The sequence below is a fragment of the Gracilinanus agilis genome, chromosome 3 (assembly GCF_016433145.1).
Source record: "Gracilinanus agilis isolate LMUSP501 chromosome 3, AgileGrace, whole genome shotgun sequence".
NCBI classification, from domain to species: Eukaryota; Metazoa; Chordata; class Mammalia; order Didelphimorphia; family Didelphidae; genus Gracilinanus; species Gracilinanus agilis.
In genome coordinates, this window is record NC_058132.1 from 601789337 (window position 1) to 601809709 (window position 20373).

A 20373-nucleotide genomic window follows, 5' to 3' on the forward strand; every position below is an offset into this window, starting at 1 on the left:
TTAGCATTAGGGTCAACTAATCTACGTTCCATGATACAGGGGCCATCAGCTATTTGCCTCTTCTAAGCATGACTAATGTGGCCACAAAGATCCCTTTTCTGAGGTTTTTGGTTTCACAAGCCTCTTTTAGAAGAAATAGGAGGAAGAGCTGTCACTGTAACACCTGCTGCAGGTGGACAGTTCTCTCTGAGCTGAAACCTCAGCTCATTATATTGGTCTACACAACGAATTATTATAGGGCTTTATCTTCTTCTACTCAATCCATCATAAGCAACACAGTTAGGAGCCAGGTCATGCCCCATGGCTCTTGTTCCCAAAATGTTTTCAGTTGGTTACAGTTGTTAAAAGAAGTGTACTCTCAGGACTTTAAAGTTTACAAATTAACAAACTCCTATTACCTTCTACTTCTAGACCACCATCTTGTCTATGCAAAAAACTGTATTCTTGGATTCTATCCTCTTCAAGGATTGAGACTATGTCTCTGATGCATAACAAAGGATCATGAAAAGGAGGGGAAATCCAATCAGGCCCTGGTCATTTTACCTATTTGATGTCAAGCCACTGGTGTGAATGACAGGGTACAGTGGAATAATTACTGGATCTGAAGTCAGAAGATCAGGGTTCAAATTCTACCCTCATCACTTTAACCTTCAGTTAGGATATTAACTTGTTTTATTCTTTCTGGAGCATATCAGTCAACCAAAAGTAGCTATTAAATGCCTACTATGTGCAGGCACTATGTGAGGTGCCATCTGTTTTAAAGAGAATGCCTAGGCTTTTTATTCATTACAAGGCTGTACTCTGGACTCTTTACATTTTCTCTACCTTGTTACAGAGACACTGCTACACTCTGGGAACTCACTCCAGCCTCTGGACTTTTTATACTGGAAGTACCCTCTGCCTGTGGCCTTGGAAGATGCTTGTACCATCATTCATGTTTTCCTTCCTCTTTAGGCAACACTCTTGATTCTATAAACTTTAATAGCATGTCCCTGAAGTGGGTACCTTCACCTTTCCTCATCTTTTCCAGTTAAAAGAACTGTGCCCTCTGCCCAACTTTTTCTCTGTCCCTTTTCCCCTGGGTCTTCTTAGTTTTGCTACTGTATTCAATATAATCCCCCCAAAAGTTTATTAAGCCAAGTTCAAGGCACAATGCGAGGTGCTAGGAATATAAAGATACAAAGGAAATATTTCCTGCCCTCAAGGAATTTACATTTTAATGTTACTATTATAAACAACATATGCAAAGATAAGTAAATACAAAGTGATGGTGGGAGTGGAGGCAAGAGATAGAGAGCAGTAACAGTAATGGGAATCATAAAAGTCTTTGATAGAAAATGGCCCTGGCACTAGGTATTTCAAGAGCTGGAAGTGAGATGAGAGAGCATTCCAGAAAAGGGATAGCCTATGATAAGGAACGGGGGCTAGGATGCTATGTTTCATGTGGGAAACAGCAAGAGGATCCAGATTGTGAAAGGTTTTAAATACCAAATGGAAAGACATTGAAGGTTCTTTTGACTTTTTGCTATATTTCTGCCTGCCAGTAAACCTTGTCAAAATGTGATCCATGCCAAAATAACAAATGAATGCAATAAGGTCAGTGATGAAAATCAAAATGGCATAAATTTAGAGCTAAAAAAGCATCCTAGAAATTGTCAGGGACAAGTGTTATTTTACAGATGAAGGAACTAAAGTTCAGGAAGTTGTAGACTTCATGTAATTAATAAGTAGAAAAGCAGAATTTGAATCCATATCTTCTGATTCCAGATTCAGCAGTTATTCCACTGAACACTGTCATTTAAACTGACAGCTTGGAACTATATAGATGAGATGACCAGTGACTGTATTTTTACCCTTTCTCACTCATCATGATAATATATCAGACACACTTAGCCTCCGTCCCTGAAGGGGCTGGAAGCCAAGAATATAGTTTTTTGCACAGAAAAGATGGTGATCTCAAAATGGAAAGGTGTAAAATTAGAGCTCAATATTTAATTAAACTGTCACATTTCCTCTTTTCCATCATTTTGATTAATTGTTCCCTTCAGGGGTCCAATGAACTCAGTTGGTATTGTCCTCTTCAATCTGTAGCCAAGTGAGGCTGAAGTAGAAAAGTGAAATGATTTGCTAAAGCTAAACTCTAGGAAGGGCATTAAAACCCTTAGACCATCTATTTTCAATTCATTATTTTGTGTATTAAAGTCAACTTCTTCCTTTTACTTTCTCTACACTTTCATAACAACTTAATTAAATTAGATATTATTAGAATATATAAAGGGATTGCAATAAAAATCAAATTAGTTTCCATCTATACAAATGAGCTTTGTGTATTATCCTTCATTCACTCCATGCCATCAAAATGTCCTTAACCTTATTATTGGTTATAATTCACAGCATTCCATTTCCCAACTCCATGCCTTTGCCTGTCTGGAATGTACTTTTTCCTCAAAATGTCTTTTAGAATCTTTGGTCTCCTTAAAGACTTAACTTTGAGGATCATCATCTAGAGCAGAACAGAGTGATTTCTTTCCCTTTGACTTTGTATTCCCAATCACTAAATATTTGTCAAGTACTTACTATGTGCCCTTTACAGTCCTAAACATACAATATACAAATATAAGCAGAATACAAATATAAGCAGAAAGACAGTTACTGCCCTCAAAGACCTTACTTCTAATGGGGGAAGTCAATATACAAAGGGAAGTTAAAAGAGGATGAGAGGAAAAGGCTCCTAGTTTAGGGGAACTGTAAGAAAATTTAGCCTAGAAAAGAATGAGATATGACTGAACAGGACATCTTCTTAAAATGGAGCTTCTGTAAATGACAAAATAGAAGAGAAGGAAAGAATAAAAAGTTATTATAAATTAAATGAGAACTTGGAAGGAAAGAACTGGGAGAAGAAATAGCCAAATGGGACTTCTCAATTGGAAAGCAATTCAGAACTATGCGCCGAAGGGCTATAAAGCCACAGGTAATCTTTGGCTCAGAATTTCACTACTAGTTCTGTATCCCAAAGAGATTTAAAAAAAAAAGAAAAGGATCCATATGTACTAAGGTATTTATAGAAAATCTTTTTGTGGTGGCAAATGATTAGAAATTTTCAATTGGGGAATGGCTGAAAAAGATAAGTTATATGATTGGGATGGAATACTATGCTATAAGAAATGATTAGCAAGATGCTTTTGGAAAAACCTGGAAAGTCTTACATGAACTGATACAAAGTGAAATGAGCAGAACCAGGAAAATATTGTATACAGTAACAGCAACATTATAGGATGATCAGCTGTGAATAACTTGGCTATTCTCAACAATACAATGATTTGAAACAATTTCAAAGAACTTGTAATGAAAAGTGCTACAAGCTTCCAGAGAAAGAACTGATGGAGTCTGCATATAGAAGCATATTTTTTTCAACTTTATTTTTCTTTGGCTTTTTTGGTCTATATTTTCTTTTACAACATGACTAATATGGAAATAGGTCTGACAAAACTGTGTATGTGTAACCTATATAAAATTGCTTACCTTACCAAAGAGGAGGGAGGGAAGGGATGGAGGAAGGGAAAGAATTTGAAACTCAAAAATGTTAAAATTTGCTTTACATGTAATTAGAAAAAATACTTAAAAACCAAGTCCCTGAAGGTTAGATTGGGCTGAAGATAACTGACTCTGTGATACAATAAAAACACATCAAACAAAATATAAAAATAAAAAATCTGATAACAGAAGAAAATGTAAGGTTATACTCCTTTAAAAAAAGAACTGACCTAAAACATTGTCAAAAAGAGACAGTCTAAGAATCATTGGACTACCAGAAAACAATAACCAAAAAAGGACCAGACACTATATTTGGAGTCATAAATAAAAACTGCCCACATCAATTAGAACCAAGAGGCCAGAGGAGTAGGGAGAATCTACAAGTCATCTCCTGAAAGAAATGCTAAAATGAAAACCCCCAGGAGCATAATGACTACAATCCAGAGCTTCCAGGTTAAAGAAAGAATACTGTGAATAGCCCAAAAAAGCATGAATTCAAGTATTAAAGAATCATAATCAAGACCACATAAAAGTTGGCACCTACCACTATAAAGGTATTAAAAGACAAATTGAGAAAAATTGAGATTGAAATATATTTCAAAAGACAAAGGTAAAGAATCAACCATGAATAATTTACCTGGCAAAGCAAATATAAACTGACAGGAAGAAAAATGGATGCTTGATGAAAAATAAGCCTTTCAATCATTGCTGATGAAAAGATTAGAAGTCAGTAGTAACTTTGAAATGCATAGACAGGAATCAAGAGAAAGGAAGAAAGACACAAACATGGAAGCAATTTAAAGGTACTATATCATGAAGAAAAGTTTCAATTCTTGCCCTCATTCTAATAGAAGAACAGAAATAAATGTTCCATTAGGACCCTACTGTATTAAAGAGTCACAGAGGGAATTAACTAAAATATATTTGGGTTGGTTTTGTTTTATTTTATCTAAAAATGAAAAAAAAAAGAAAAGGGAGGGGAGAAAGGGAATATAATAGAAAAGAAAGGGGAAGGAAGGAAATGAAACTTACTATTTTACATAATTGGCTTGTGAGAGAAAAAAAAAACTAAAACATGAATAAAGGAATGGAGTAAGGGGGTATCATTTGAATCTTATTTTCATCTAAACTCAAAAAAGGAAAGTTCAAAGCTTATACTAATGTACAAAAATTTTGTAAGAAAAACAATCAAATCCAATAAGGCAATATGGAGATGGAAGGAAAAGCTTAAAAGCAGCATAAAATAAAGGAGGGATTGGTCATAAGCAAAACAAACTTCACCTTTGGAGAATGAATCATGAGAGAGAAATTAAAAGAAAAGAAAGAAAATGTAAAAACCTTTATTTCAGGTTTGGTGTAGGGGAATGAAGGGAACCAAGAGAATAGAAGCAGATCAGTGTATATCTTTCATTACCTTTTTCTTTGGAAAGAGAGGGTGGTAAGGAAAAAGAAAATGTATAACAAGATAGGAAGGAAGAACATATGTGATTAATAACCATTACCACAGACTTGAACTGTATGAACGCATCTATAGAATAGATGGAAGAAAATTTATTACAAAGCAGAATCCAAGAATATGATGTTTTCAAGAAACATTAAAACATAAAGATTCACATAAATTTAAAATAAGAGACAAAAGCAAAATTTATTATGCTTCTGGTGAACTAAGAAAAATTTAGGAATTGCAATCAACCTCAGACAAGTAAAATAAAAATAGATACAGTTAAAATAAAATATCATGGAAACTATATTGTGCTTAAAGATGTCATAGAGAACTACTTAATATCACTATTAAAATTAATACTCTGAAAAGCATGGTGTCTAAATATTTGAAGATAATTTAGTCAATTCAAAAAGAGCAATAAACTACATAACTGATGTATTTGAGGACTCCTTTTTGACTTAGGCAAATAAGAAAAATAGAAAAGAAGTTCAGGAGAAGTTAGATATGATCCTTTTCTATTATTGAATGAAAACAGAAAGAAGCATTCAGATATCTCAGTTGTATATAGCATTTTTAGAAAAATTAACCACATATTAGGGTATTAAAATATCAAAAACAAATTCAGAAAAACAGAAATATGAAAAATTTTTATTCATCCCAGCACAAAAATATATTCAATAAAATACATCTAAAGAAAAGATTAAATTAGTTGGACTTTAAATAGTTCTAACAAAAATTTCAATCTATGAACAAAACATAGAACAACAAATGTGTTCTAAAATAAAATAAGAACAATGATTAGATAACTTCCCCAATCAATCTTTAAGGGAAATTGTGTACACTGAATCCCTTCATGAGTGAAAAAGAGAATACATAAATCAATGAATTCAATATTCAATTTAAAAAAAATCTCAAAATACCCCAACTAAACAAACAAACAAACAAACACAAAATTTGAAATTCAATGAAAAAGGAATAGTTAGGTGGTTCAGTACATATAGAGCCAGGCCTAAATATGGGAGATCCTGGGTTCAAATCTGGATTTGGAATGCTGGGCAAGTCACCTCACCCCAAGTGACTAGCCCTTACTGATCTTCTACCTTGGAACAGATACTTAGTATCAATTGGAAGCCAGGAGGCTAGAGTTTTTAAAAAATTCAAAAAAATTTTTATTTCATCAAAAAGTTTTTATTTCATCAAAAGTTCATCAAAATTGTAAATGCAAATCATATTGAACCAATAAATAAAACTAGAAACTGTTCTAAATTATATATATAATACATAAATTTTAAAATTTAGCAAATTGCCAGTATCAGAACTTAACAAGTACAAGGGACAACAAATAAAAAGGAAATAGAGGAAATTGTCCAAATTTGTTTTGCCTTATTGTAGGCCCAAAGTGGATAGCTTAGATGTAATAGATAAATACTTAAATTACTCAGACAAACAGAAAAAGAAACAGAGAACTTATATGACTTTGCTTCATAAAAGACATTAAGATCAAGAAAGAAGCTTGAAGACCCAATGGCTTTACATGAGAATTTTGCCAAACATACAAAGGCGTATTAATTCTAATATAATACAAAATATTCATAAAAAGGGGGAAAGGAATCTACTAAACTTCTTCTATGATATAAATAGTATCTTGCTACTGTAATAAAAGGTAATAAAGAAAAGGTAAATAGCAGGTTTTGGTCCTTTGGTGGGAAAGGAGGGTGTAATAGTAGATTGAGGTGGTAAGGAGAGATGTAAGGGGATGGCTGAGTTTAGGGAAATAGGGGACAAGGTAGTATAATGAACAGTAAGGAGAGGTGATGAGGTAATTAGGGGAGGCAGCTGCAATAGGGTGACACTCAGACTAGAGACAGAGGTTACTGGAGGAGGAACGCTGGACTCTTCCAGGGAAAATGGTATTTCTACAGACACAAAGGTTAGGGCCAGTCAGAAGTGGTTTGAATCTGACTGGAGGGCTTTCTAGTCAGTTTCTCAAGTCCCCAAAGAAGGAGTCCCGAGGCTCCTCCCTGTCAGTGAAACTGAAGGGTTTCCAGGAGGAAGTATAAAGACAACTACTTCCTCCCAAGATGGACACCTCCAACTTCCCTCAGCTAAATAAAGAGAATAATTCCTTCCCTCCTTCAACCCTCACTTATCTTTGAGCCAATGATTTAGCAAAGGGTTTGAGCAGGTAACAATGGGGTTTATTAAAGTTTCAGGGTTGATTATAAAGGAGAGATGGGTACAAGGTTTCTCTAACTGCCACTAAGGAGAAGCTCAAGGTGGGGGAGGGTCATAGGAATGGCTTGGACTGAGAGAGAGCCTGCTCTTTCTCAGCCAGGGAAGTTTGGCTGCCCTTGAGGTTAGGGAGTACTAAAACAATAAAGCAAGGGATAGTTTGTTTGAAGGGTAAGCCCTACTTATCTATGGGGAGCTAAATCCTCAAAGTCTAATTGCTACAACCCAAAAATCCACCCTTCTCCCAAAGGCCACAGGAAAATCAGTAAGGTAGTAGGGGAATGGAATAGGGAAGGTCAGGGAAGGTCCAGAGAAGTTAGCTAAGCTCCAAATGTCCAAAGACAAAAGCACAGATTTAAGGCAAGGTTTCAGCTCGAAGGCAGAGCCCAATTCGCCCCTCCACTCTTCACAAGCTTCTAGGACCAACTGAACTTTGTCAGAGTTCTAAAGCTGGCTAACTACCAGAAGTTCTACATTTAGGTTTTGCAAGGGTAAATGCCTTGATTGCATCTCTGCATTATACTACTGAGAATAGGAACAGATAAAACAAAGACAGAGATATAGACCAATATAGACAAAAATATTAGAACAGACACTAGAACAGCATATTAACAATGTTATACATCATGATAAGGTTAGATTTATGCCAGGCTTTAGAATTAATTTAGAGTTGTCTCAATATAAAGAAAATTACAATTTATAGTTATAGATTATAGCCATATTATTGTAATCTATAGTCATAGACAATATTAATAACAAAACAATAAAAATAAAATAAAAAAAGCTATTGACAAAAATACAAATTTCTGTTAAAATGCATAAAACTGAAGGAATAAATGAATCTTTCTTTAATATTATAAATGATATTTATCTAAAACCAAAAGTAAATATTTTATATAATGGAGAAAACAGAGGTTTTTTTTTTCTTAGTAAAAGCAAAGATATCCATTATCATCACTATTATTTGATACATTGCTAAAAGCACTAGCTAAAGAATTAATACAAGAAAAAAATGAAAAAACAATCATAGGGAAACAAAGAAAGGAAGGAAGGAAGGAAGAAAAAGAAAGGAAGGGAGGAAGAAAGGAAGGAAGGAAGGAAGAAGGAAGAAGGAAGGAAGAAGGAAAGAAAGAAAGGAAGGAAGATTAAATTTTTGTAGATTATATGATGACCTATTTAGAGATATCTAAAAATTCAGCTAAAATTAATTGAAACAATAATTTCAGCAAAATAGCAGGAGACAAAATAAACCCAAATGACTCATCAGCTTTTCTGGATATTAGTAATAAAACTCAGCATGAAGAAAGATAACTCATTCAAAATAACTTTAGACTGTATAAAATATTTCAGAGTCCATTTGCCAAGATACACAGTAATTATATGACTATAATTACAATATGTTCTTTACAGAAATTTAAACAAACTTAAAAATTGAGGAAATATAAATTGTTCATTGCTAGGTCATACCAATATAATAAAACATAATATTACATAAATTAATGTTCTTCATGTTGTATCATTGAACCACAAAAATATTACATTATAGAGCTTGAAAAATTACAATTCCTCTAGAGGAACTTTAAAAGGTCAATAGTTTCAAGTGAAATAAGAAAAAAAGGTAAGAAGAAAGGGAGTCTAGTAGTACCAGATCTCAAATATAACCATGATGGTGAACCTATAGCTTGCATGCCAAAGATGGCACACAGAGACCTCTCTGGGGACACATGCCCACTAGAGTTAGTTACTAGAAAGGCAGAGGGACTCAAGTGGAGCTGCTCCCTTCCCCCTATCCACTGTTCTTCCCTGCCCCTCTGCACAGCAGCCAATGGAAGCACTTACACCCTCCCCTGAGTGGAGCATTTGGATCACTCCTTTCCTTTTCACCCTCCTCTCTGTGGGGTAAGGCAGAGGTATGGGACTGTGGCACTCAGTCTCTGGTGGGGCAGGACATGGCACACAGTCTCTAAAAGGTTTGCCATCACTGCTACTTAACAAAATAGAAACCACCAAAATTATTTTCCACTAATTAAAATATAGAAAGGTGGATCCATGGAACAAATCTGGTACACAATGTAGAGCAGGGGTCAGCAACGTATGGCTCTCAAGCCATATCTGGCTTTTTTGAGGGCCAGATATGGCTCTTTCTGCAGGAGCCATAAAGTCAATTTTTTTTTCAGGCACTGTTACAGGAGCACGCACTGTGAGCACTGTAAGGCTCTCACGAAATTACATTTTTAAAAATGTGGTGTTTATGGCTGTCACAGCCAAAAAGGTTGCTGATCCCGTGTCGAGAAATAAATAAAGATGGCATCATAGTGTTCAACAAACCCAAAGGCCCCAACTACTGAGATTAAGGATTTACTACTTAACAAAAATGACTAGGAAAAATGAGAAAGCTCCCTGATAGAAAACTTGAAAAAGATAGAAAAATATCTAACAGCAAGATAAACTCCAACTGAATACATGACTTAAACATAAAAGGTGATATCAAAACAAATTTGAGAAGCATGAAACTTAATGACCAAACAAGGGATATACCAGATAACAGAGGATAAAAATGATTATTTTGATTAAGTAAAATTCAAAAGATTTTTTTTGCACGAGCAAAATCAATATAGTTAAAATGATAAAAGATAAAATTAACTGGGACAAAGCAATCTTTGTAGAGAATTTCTCTGATAAAGAGCTGATATGTAGGATTTACTAGGAAATTATTCAATATACATGGTATCTTATAAGTCTTAGTATCACTTGAAGTTTTATTTTTTTTTTAAATTTTTAAACCCTTAACTTCTGTGTATTGACTTATAGGTGGAAGATTGGTAAGGGTAGGCAATGGGGGTCAAGTGACTTGCCCAGGGTCACACAGCTGGGAAGTGTCTGAGGCCGGATTTGAACCTAGGACCTCCTGTCTCTAGGCCTGGCTCTCAATCCACTGCGTTACCCAGTTACCCCCCACTTGAAGTTTTAATAACTAAAAATTACCGTAAGGCCTTAGGAATGCTCTATGGAAGAACAAAGTACATTTACCAACAGATAAATGGCCATAGAATATGAACAAAGAAGAGTTCAAGCTATAAAAAGTCTTAAGATAAAAATGTTTCAAATCAATAATTAGACATGCAAATTAAAAAACATTATAGTTCCCATTTATAATAACAAATTGGAAAGAAGATGCTTAAAAAAAGAAAAATTTTAATTTGTGGATGATATTTGGGAAGACAAACATATCAGTTTTCTCATCTGTAAAATGGAGATAATAATGATAGCACCTACCACTTCAGTCTGTTGTGTAGATCAAATGGAATAATAAATGTAAAATGCTCTGTAAATATTAAAGAGCTATATAAACACTATTAATTATTATTATTATTATAGGCAATTACTCTACTTCTAAGAGTCCTAGTTTATTAATCAATAAAATGGGTTTAACAATATTTGTACTACCCATAGAGTTGTTGCGATGAAAGTATTTGCAAAATGCATAAGTATTACAGAAATCTAAATTATTTTATTTTTTTATTTTAAATTTTTACTTAAAAATATTTTCCCATGTTTACATGATTCATTTTCTTTCCCCCCACCTCTTCCCTCCCTGTTCCTGGAGCCAACAAGTAATTCCACTGGGTGATACAAATGTTATCACTTGAGATACCTATTTCCATGTTATTCATTTTTGCAATAGAGCAATCTTTTAAACTCAAAACTCTAAATCATATACCTATATAAACAAGTGATAAGTCATATATTTTTCTTCTGCATTTCGACCCCCACAGTTCTTTCTCTTGATATGGAGAGCATTCTTTCTCATAAGTCCCTCAGGATTGTCCTGAGTCATTGTATTGCTACTAGTAGTAAAGTAGATTACATTGGATAGTACACAAAATTTCACTTTCTGTGTACAATGTTCTCTTGGTTCTGCACATTTTTCTCTGCATCAGTTCATTGAGCTTGCAATCATGAAAACATGGTTGCAGGATTTTACACACTACTGTTTGGATAGAAATCTAAATTATTTTAAAGAAAATGTATATTCTGAAATCTCTTTTGAAAGTCTTTTGTTGGCTGTCCACCATTGGATTGGTACCTATCTTATTAGCCGAAATAAGGGAAGATGGTATTTTTAGTATTTGTCATGTTTTGAGGAACTCAGACCAACTTGAGAAAATGGAATCAGGATGGTACATATTTCTGTTCTCCACTAAAGACCTACTGCAGTGGATTCTTGTAGTATGGTGTTCTCGAAGGTTTTATTTTTTTTTTTTTCATCCAAATGTAGCCTCTGAAAAGTTCTTCTAATTTGGAAAGACTTTGAGTCTGGTACTAACAAGAGGAAGAATCTGCTTCTTAAGGATTAACTTGAATAAGTTTGGAAAGACTCATCACTAGTTTAACCACAACGAGATAAATTTTTTAGCCACAAGTCTTAAAGAACTTCTATAGAGGGGTTGCAACAAGTCTCGGGGAAGTGGTACCAACATTATCAAAATTGGGCATTCTTGAAGCATTTATCACTGTAAATGTGCAAATCCATATCCATTCACATGGAGGAAGCTGTGGTTCAGTGATTAAGAGCACTGGGTCTCATTTCAAATAAGTTCAAAGCCAGCCTCATATACATCCTAGCTGTGTGACCTGATAAGTCACACAAACCTCTAATTGACTGTCATAAGGATCCACTGGAAAAGAAAATGACAAACCACTCCAATCCTTGCCCAGGAAATCTCATGGGCAACTATGGAACAACAACAACAACATATTCACATGCAGGGTAAAATATGAGTGCTCTATACACTGTTAAATCACAGATTTGATAAAAGAAAAATGGGCATATGTGTGTTGTGGTAGAAGCAATATTCTACATCCTCCTCCTCTGCATGCAGATCAGCCTTATTTTTCCTTAAAAGTTATTAAAACCTAGTAAAAAAATTATTGAAACTTTTCTGGAGACTTGATTAGCTCCTGGAGACTGTTGAAGTTATTTCCTCATTATTTGAATCAAAGCAGCTACAAGAAACACTTCTGATTTGGCTGGTGGTTCACAATAGATAACTCAAGCAAGCTAGCTTCATATACTTCAAGGTATCCTTGTTGGATAACTTTCTGCTACAGTGAAGTACAGTAAATCTCTTTTGTTTACTATTGAATAATAACGTTAATAATAACTAGCAATTACATAGCCTTTAAAGATTAAACAGTGCTTTACATATATTATTTCATAACAAACATGGAGAGTAGGAAGTATTATTATCTTCATTCTATGAATTGGGAAATTGAGGCAGATAAAGGTTAAGTGATTTGCCTATGGTAATATTATTACTAAGTATTTGAAATAGGATTTGAACTCAGATTTATCTACTCCTGGTTCTAGTGTTCTATAATCTGTGACATTACTTGTCTCTGAGTGTCTCATTTTCTTTCAAGATTAGACCTAAACTACTATGGGACTGGCTTGAATCAGGGCTAGTCCATAATATGAATATGTTGTTTATATATGTACACATATACACATATCTGTGTATATAATGTATATAGGCATACACATGTATTTTATATATATACACAGACATGAGCATATAAATAATTACATATGTGTGTATGTGTATATAGCTGAAGAAAGGATGTATTTAAGGAGAAATGGAGGAAAATTGTAGTTGTCAAAGAATGTTTTTTTTCTTAAAAAGGAAGAGAAAAAGAGAAATGATACAAAAGAGTTAATTATCTTATTTTGATGAGTGTGAATTATTTTTAAACTAAAGAACATATTGGACAGAAAGATGAGTGGTGGAAAAAAAGAGAGGAACTGAATTTTTTCTATGTGTTGTCTAATACCAAGGAAAAACAGGAGAAATCAAAATAAGAAAGAACAGACCAGGAGAGATTGCTGGGATATCTTAGAATATTAGAAAAGCCAGGCATATCTTTTTGTATTTTTTCTACTGGAGGAATAAGAGAAATTAATGCAGAGACTTGTAGCAGAGATTAAAGAAAACTCAAGTAGCAATTTGGAAGTTTTAATGAAAGTTAGGCGTTTGGGGGAAATACAATAATCATCTATGGAAACCAGGTTTTATAAAGGATGACCTGAGAGTGGAGAGAAAGGATTTTTTTCTCTTTTAAATATGAACTCAACAAGTACTGATCACCAGTGAATGGCTGTGCAGAATAAACAGCACATGGTGTGAAGGGAACTATTAATGGAATGCTGGTCTTCTCAGACATACACAGATGGATAGCAATCCTTGTGATTAGCATCCTATCTTTAAAAAGTGTTTTTTTATGTCTTTCTTTCATACTAGTGGCCCTCCACCACTGAATCCTCCCTTGGAGTAAAGAAAAACATTTGAGTGAAACCAATCAACCCAGGGACCATGTTGACAGTATATTCAATATTCTATCCCCATAGTCTCCTCTTTCTCAAATAAAGTGTATGGGGTGTTGTGGGAGGGCCAGGGTTCTGAGCACAATGATACCACCTAGCTGCCCAGAAATAACTAGCACCTCCAGTGTCAGGACTTTCTAGCCCCTTTCAGGGTCTACCTGTCACCTGATTCTCACCTGGGGCTCCAAGAAGCTGTAGCATGTGCAGCAGTCACACAGTAAAAATCCTTTTGGAAGATGGATTAAACTAGGTTGAGGGCAACCAAGAGGACTCAAGTTTGTTGGTGAGTTAGGAAGTTACCTACCCCATGAAGACTCCCCCTTGTGGAATGGACAGATGAGAATAGTTTATTTCAGTGGTCATGGAAGGGAGCTGAATGTGTTAGTTAAAATCACCTGGGGTTCTATTTGGAAGGATTGAACCTCAATATAGTGTTTGACAAACTTTTGTGGACCTGTGGGGGTCCTTAAAACTACATTTCCCGTGGTCCAATGGGTTTCCTGTTTTGGATTACCTATTCAAGGTGAGGGACTGTTTTAAATAGGGGGGGAGTGACTTGGAGCATCTTCTTTAGTTACCTGAGCTTGCGGAGAGAGAAAAGGTAAATGGCTGAGGTGAGGTTGGAATAGGTTTCTTACAGGCGCGTGGTCAGTTTAGCTCTATCAGCATGGCTTTTATTAAAATACTATTCTCCCTTTTGATCTCGGCACTCATCATTTTTAATCATAACAGTTTGGCAAACCAGAAGGTTGAAGTTCGAACTCTCAATTTTCCAGATACCCTAAAGAGAGCCATGCCTGTTTTTTGGCCTTTTTGCTCAGCCTTTTTGGGCAATTTTTTAAAAAACGAAAGTGGCTTTCCTTGCCATGCTTTTGCTAAAAGCAACAGCACGTTTTTGCCTCAGGTGGGACTCAGCCAGCCAGTCCAGCCAAAACCACCTTGGGAGGTCAGGCCAGCTGATTCTGGCTTCAGACTTTTAAAACCAAAACACTGGTGCCCAGCCAGTGTGCCTCTGCCACTGATCTCCTGACTCCTGACCTGATCTCGCTTCCTGCCACACCTCGAGCCTGCCAGAGTCCCAGTCCCTGTGATCTCCAATCCTGACTCACTGGACCAGACCACTTCTCTGATCCTGACTCCGTTGGTGCTGCTAGTCCTGCTCTGAGCCCAGAACCCCTTGCCAAGATCTTGATCTTCAGAGACTCCTTCAGCTCTGTCGCTAAAGATTTTGGTAGTATATTCCCCTTTCTCCCTGCATTCTAGCCCTCCATGTGTTTCTCTAAAGACCTAATTTAGGCACCCCCCACCCCCAGAAGCTCTACACGTGGGATTTCTACAAAACTGACCTAAGCTTTTCTCTAGCCCCGAGCCCATGATCAGCACCCACGTGGACCTAGCGTCTGAACCTTGAACTAGTGATTACTATCGGGCAGCATGACCTATTCACCCCCATACCTGCTCAGAACTTAAAAAAAAAAACTCCTTGAAATCAGCAGAACTCAATCAAAAGAACCTTAAATTGAACCAGGGGTGAACTTTTTTTTTTCCCTCAATTTTGCTTTTTTTTTTTTTTTTAACATTTATTAATAATCATTTTTAACATGGTTACATAATTCATGCTCCTACTTTCCCCTTCACCCCCCCGCACTCCCCCCACCCATGGCCAACGCACATTTCCACTGGTTTTGTCATGTGTCCTTGATCAAGACCTATTTCCAAATTGTTGGTGGTTGCATTGGTGTGGTAATTTCGAGTCCACATCCCCAATCATGTCCACCCCGACCCATACGTTCAAGCAGTTGCTTTTCTTATATGTTTCCTCTCCTGCAGTCATTCCTCTGAATGTGGGTAGCATCTTTACCATAAATCCCTCAGAGCTGTCCTGGGTCATTGCATTGTTGCTGGTACAGAGGTCCATTACATTCTATTTTACCACAGTATATCAGTCTCTGTGTACAATGTTCTCCTGGCTCTGCTCCTTTCGCTCTGCATCAGTTCCCAGAGGTCTCTCCAGTTCGCCTGGAACTTCTCCAGTTTGTTATTCCTTTTAGCACAATAGTATTCCATCACCCGCATATACCACAGTTTGTTCAGCCATTCCCCAATTGAAGGACATACCCTCCTTTTCCAGTTTGTTGCCACCACAAAAAGCACAGCTATAAATATTTTCATACAAGTCTGTTTATCTATGATCTCTTTGGTGTACAAACCCAGCAATGGTATGGCTGGATCAAAGGGCAGGCATTCTTTTATAGCACTTTGAGCGTGATTCCAAATTGCCAGCCAGAATGGCTGGATCAGTTCACAACTCCACCAGCAATGCATTAATGTCCCAATTTTGCCATATCCCCTCCAACATTCATTACTCTCCCCTTCTTTCATTTTAGCCAATCTGCTAGGTGTGAGGTGATACCTCAGAGTTGTTTTGATTTGCATTTCTCTAATTATTAGAGATTTGGAACACTTTCTCATGTACTTATTGATACTTTTGATTTCTTTACCTGAAAATTGCCTATTCATGTCTCTTGCCCATTTATCAATTGGGGAATGGCTTGATTTTTTATACAATTGCTTTAACTCCTTGTATATTTGAGTAATTAGACCCCTGTCAGAGTTTTTCGTTATAAAGATTTTTTCCCAATTTGTTGTTTCCCTCCTGATTTTGACTACATTGTTTTTGTTTGTACAAAAGCTTTTTAGTTTAATATAATCAAAACCATTAAATTTACATTTTGTAATTTTCTCTAACTCTTGCTTGGTTTTAAAGTCTTTCCTTTCCCAGAGATCTGACAAGTATACTATTCTGTGTTCACTTAACTTATTTAGTTTCCCTCTTTATATTCAAGTCGTTCACCCATTCTGAATTTATCTGGGTGTAGGGTGTGAGCTGTTGATCTAAACTTAATCTCTCCCATATTGTTTTCCAAATTTCCCAGCAGTTTTTGTCAAATAGTGGATTCATGTCTCAAAAGTTGGGCTCTTTGGGTTTATCATACACTGTCTTGCTGATGTCATTTACCCCAAGTCTATTCCATTGATCCTCCTCTCTGTCTCTTAGCCAGTACCACACTGTTTTGATGACTGCTGCTTTATAGTATAGTTTAATATCTGGTACTGCTAGGCCCCCTTCCTTCACATTTTTTTTCATTATTTCCCTTGATATTCTTGATCTTTTGTTATTCCAAATGAAATTTGTTATAGTTTTTCCTAATTCAGTAAAGAAGTTTTTTGGTAATTTGATAGGTATGGTGCTAAATAGGTAAATTAATTTGGGTAGAATTGTCATTTTTATTATGTTAGCTCGACCTACCCATGAGCAATCAATGGCTTTCCAATTGTTTAGATCCAGTTTTATTTGTTTGGAAAGTGTTTTGTAGTTGTTTTCATATAATTGCTGTGTTTGTTTTGGTAGATAGATTCCCAAGTATTTTATATTGTCTAGGATGATTTTAAATGGTGTTTCTCTTTCTACCTCTTGCTGCTCTAGTGTGTTGGAAATGTATAGAAATGCTGATGATTCATGTGCATTTATTTTGTATCCTGCAACTTTGCTAAAGTTGTTGATTATTTCTACAAGCTTCTTAGTTGATTCTCTAGGATTTTTTAAGTATACCATCATATCATCTGCAAAGAGTGATAGCTTAGTCTCCTCCTTGCCTATTTTGATACCTTCAATTTCTTTTTCTTCTCTAATTGCAACTGCTAGTGTTTCTAGTACTATGTTGAATAACAGAGGTGATAATTGGCATCCTTGTTTTACTCCTGATCTTATTGGGAAGGCTTCTAATTTATCCCCATTGCATATGATGTTTGTTGATGGTTTTTAGGTATATACTATTTATTATTTTTAGGAAAGGTCCTTCTATTCCTATACTTTTCAGTGTTTTCAATAGGAATGGATGCTGTATTTTGTCAAAGGCTTTTTCAGCATCTATTGAGATAATCATGTGATTTTTGTTTGTTAGACTGTTGATATGGTCAATTATGTGGATGGTTTTCCTAATGTTGAACCAACCTTGCATTCCTGGTATAAATCCCACCTGATCATGGTGGATGATCTTCTTAATTACTTGCTGGAGTCTCTAGTATTCTATTTAAGATTCTTGCATCTATGTTCATTAAGGAGATTGGTCTGTAGTTTTCTTTCTCTATTTTTGATCTCCCTGGCTTTGGAATCAGTACCATATTTGTGTCATAAAAGGAATTTGGTAGGACTCCTTCTTTGCTTATCATATCAAATAATTTGTATAGTATTGGGATTAGTTGCTCTTTGAATGTCTGATAGAATTCACTTGTGAATCCATCAGGTCCTGGCGATTTTTTCTTAGGGAGTTCTTTGATGGCTTATTCAATTTCTTTTTCTGATATGGGATTATTTAGGTATTCTATTTCTTCTGCTGTTAATCTAGGCAACTTATATTTTTGTAAATATTCTTCCATATCTCCTAAATTGTTATATTTATTGCCATATAATTGGGAAAAATAGTTTTTAATGATTGCCTTAATTTCCTCTTCATTAGAGGTGAGGTTTCCCTTTTCATCTTTGATACTGTCAATTTGGTTTTCTTCTTTCCTTTTTTTTATTAGATTGACTAGAACTTTGTCTATTTTATCTGTTTTTTCAAAGTACCAGCTTCTAGTCTTATTTATTAATTCAATAGTTCTTTTACTTTTGATTTTATTAATTTCTCCCTTGATTTTTAGTATTTCTAATTTAGTTTCCTTCTGGGGATTTTTAATTTGCTCGCTTTCTAATTTTTTGAGTTGCATGCCCAATTCATTAATCTCTGCCCTCCCTAATTTGTTAATATATGCACTCAAGGATATAAATTTCCCCCTGAGTACTGCCTTGGCTGCATCCCACAGAGTTTGGTAGGATGTCTCATCATTGTCATTTTCTTCAATGAAATTATTGATTGTTTCTATGATTCCTTCTTTGACAAATTGGTTTTGGAGAATCATATTATTTAATTTCCAATTAGTTTTTGATTTTCCTTTCCAAGTGCCCTTACTAATTATTTTTTTTATTGCATTATGATCTGAGAAGGTTACATTTATTATTTCTGCTCTTTTGCATTTGTTTGCAATGATTCTATGCCATATAACATGGTCAATCTTTGTGAATGTGCCATGTGCAGCTGAGAAGAAGGTGTATTCCTTTTTGTCCCTATTTATTTTTCTCTACATATCAATTAGATTTAATTTTTCTAGGACTTCATTCACCTCTCTTACCTCTTTCTTATTTATTTTTCGGTTTGATTTATCTAGATCTGACAGAGGAATATTTAGATCTCCCACTAGTATGGTTTTACTATCTATTTCCTTCTTGAGCTCTGCCAGTTTCTCCTTTATGAATTTGGGTGCTATGCCACTTGGTGCATACATATTGAGCAGTGTTATTTCCTCATTGTTTATACTGCCTTTAATCAGGATGTAACGACCTTCCCTGTCTTTTTTAATCATATCTATTTTTACTTTGGCTTTGTCAGAAATCATAATAGCCACTCCTGCCTTCTTTTTTTCATTTGATGCCCAAAAGATTTTGCTCAAACCCTGAACCTTAAACTTGTGTATGTCCACCCGCCTCATATGTGTTTCTTATAGACAATATATGGTGGGATTTTGGTTTCTAATCCACTCTGCTATTTGCTTCCGTTTTATGAGCGAGTTCATGCCATTCACATTCAGAGTTATAATCATCAGTTGTGCATTTACTGACATTTTCAAATCCTCCCCCATTCCTATCCCTTCTCCTTAAACTATTTCCTTTAAAACCAGTGGTTTGCTATTAAGACCCTATCCCTTATCCCCTCCCTTGATTAACTTCCCTTTCTACTCCCTCCCTTATTTCCTCCCCCCCCGCTTTTTGTTTTTAAAGGCCTTATGAATTCCCTCCCGCCTTCACCCCTCCCTTTTTTTGACCTCCCCACTCCCCTGCTCCCCTTGGTTTATCCCTTCTAACTTTCTCAGAAGGGTTAGATAAGAGTTTTATTTCCCAATGGATAGTATAGCTACTCTTCCCTCTCCGGGTTGATTACACTGAGAGCAAGGTTTGATTATTACCTCTTTATGCTCTCTTCCTCTCCTTCTAATACTAGTATTTGTCCCCTCTCCCTCCCATGCCCTCTTTGTGTGTAATAGAATATTCTATTTTCTTATTCACTCAAGTTTCTCTTGGTGTCCCCTGCTATTCACCCCCTCTTTCCCATCCCCTATGCCATCTTAGATTATTTAGTGTTCTACCCTCACCCTGTGAATTATTCTTCTGATTACTATAATAGTGAATATTATAATAGTGAATAGAGTTCACTATAGAGAATTAAACACAACATTTCTCTACATAGAAATACAGATAATTAGATCTCACTGAGGCCCTTAAAAAGGCAGATTTAAAAATTATAAGTTTTCTTTCTTTCCCCTCTGTATCTTATTTACCTTTTCATGTTTCTCTCGATTTTTGTGGTTGGATATCAAACTTTCCATTTAGCCCTGGTCTTTTCTGTGCAAATACCTGGAATTCTTCAATTTTGTTGAATGCCCATACTTTCCCCTGGAAATATATAGTCAATTTTGATGGGTAGTTGATCCGTGGTTGCAGGCCCAGCTCTCTTGCCTTTCTGAATATTGTATTCCAAGACTTGTGATCCTTTAGCGTTGAGGCTGCCAGATCCTGTGTGATCCTGATTGGTGCTCCTTGATATTTGAATTGTCTCTTTCTGGCTTCTTGTAAGATTTTTTCTTTTGCTTGAAAGCTTTTGAATTTGGCAATAATATTTCTAAC